Source organism: Chinchilla lanigera, unplaced genomic scaffold (assembly GCF_000276665.1).
Source record: "Chinchilla lanigera isolate Chin_1 unplaced genomic scaffold, ChiLan1.0 scaffold00010, whole genome shotgun sequence".
NCBI classification, from domain to species: domain Eukaryota; kingdom Metazoa; phylum Chordata; class Mammalia; order Rodentia; family Chinchillidae; genus Chinchilla; species Chinchilla lanigera.
Genome location: NW_004955411.1, coordinates 32,294,575 through 32,295,917, shown reverse-complemented (window position 1 = coordinate 32,295,917; position 1,343 = coordinate 32,294,575). Strand labels below are relative to the sequence as shown.

Genomic DNA, 1,343 nt, shown 5'->3' with positions numbered 1-1,343 from the left:
CATTGGCAAAACGGACACACAGTGTCTCTACGTCACTGTGCTAAAGGTGAAGAGCCTTGTGTGTTCTGTTTTTACATTTCACTGGGATTCTTTTTTTTTGAGACTGTAGCCTGGGCTGGCCTCGAACTCATAGCAATCCTGCCTCAACCGACTGCTAAGATTGCAGGTGTGCGTCACCATGTCCAGCTCTTAACTGGAATTTTACATGCTCAATTCAAGATTTGAAGTCTCTGGGATTTTAATCCTTCAGACCGCCTAAAGACACAGTGTGCTGCAGACTAAAGACTTCTATTTCTCCCTCTATTTTCTTCAAAAAGAAGCATTTCTCAGGTGTCTGCATGTTCTGGAAGAGGAATTTTTTTGAAGGGGGCGTCTTCTTTGGAATCATCCCAAGACATCAGGCCTCTGTCAGGTGTAAACTTCCAGGCACTCAGTTCATTTGGGGCTTGTTCCACTTCGTCTTTAGTCTGTTCCCGCTCACCTTTCATTTTCAGGAAAGGCAGGTTGAGCTCTGGGTCTGCCATTGCGGAGCTCAGCTGGTCAGCACTCGGCCACTGGACTTGCTTGCGGTACTGGGTTTGAGTAGCATACATATGCATCTCTGGTTCCTTGGCTGCTAGGGGCATTGCAAGGATGTTCCCTGCGTGCAGGTGCTTGCTGTGGCTGCCTCAGATTTTCCTCAGATTCCCTTAAGCCAGCTACATCATTTGAGTTAAGATCTGTGTGCTTGCCTTCCAAAGCTTGAACATATGGTTCATATTGTTGCCATTTTAACGGGGGCTGGGACATAGCTCAGTGGCACAAGTGCCTGCCTGGCAAGTGCAAGGTCCTGAGTTTGATTCCCAGTACCAAAAAAAAGTCTAGTACAAGGAATATTTTAGAATTAGCTCATCTAGGGCCGGGTGTGGTGGCGCATACAAGCACTCGGGAGGCTGAGGCAGGAGGATCATTGCAAGTTCAAGACCAGCCTGGGCTACAACGTGAGCTCAAGGCCAGCCTGGACTGCCTAGCGAGACCCTGTCTCAAAAAAGACAAAAAAAAAAATAGAATTAACTCATCTTGCACCATAACTTTGAAGTCTGTTTCACTCAGTCAAACGTTTTTAGGAAGAGGTTCTTCCTTGGTCATCTTGAATCCTCTGCAGAACCCGGCTGCATGGGTGCCACCAGTCACCCAGGTAGAGGCCACACCGACAGCTGCTGGACCCACCATTCTCCAAGAGGTTCTTTTTTTTTTTTGTACTGAGAATCGAACTCATGACCTCGCGCTTGCCAGGCAGGCACTGTGCTGCTGAGCTAAATCCCCAGCCCCACTTCAAGAGGTTCTTTCTTTCTCCCTTCCTT

The 1,343-nt window shown here is 48.0% G+C and overlaps 1 pseudogene; it reads right to left on the bottom strand.

Annotated features, from left to right (window-relative positions):
* Window positions 1-326: 326 nt before the first annotated feature.
* On the bottom strand, window positions 327-1,128 carry LOC102023241 (annotated as a pseudogene).
* Between the last annotated feature and the right edge of the window lie 215 nt (window positions 1,129-1,343).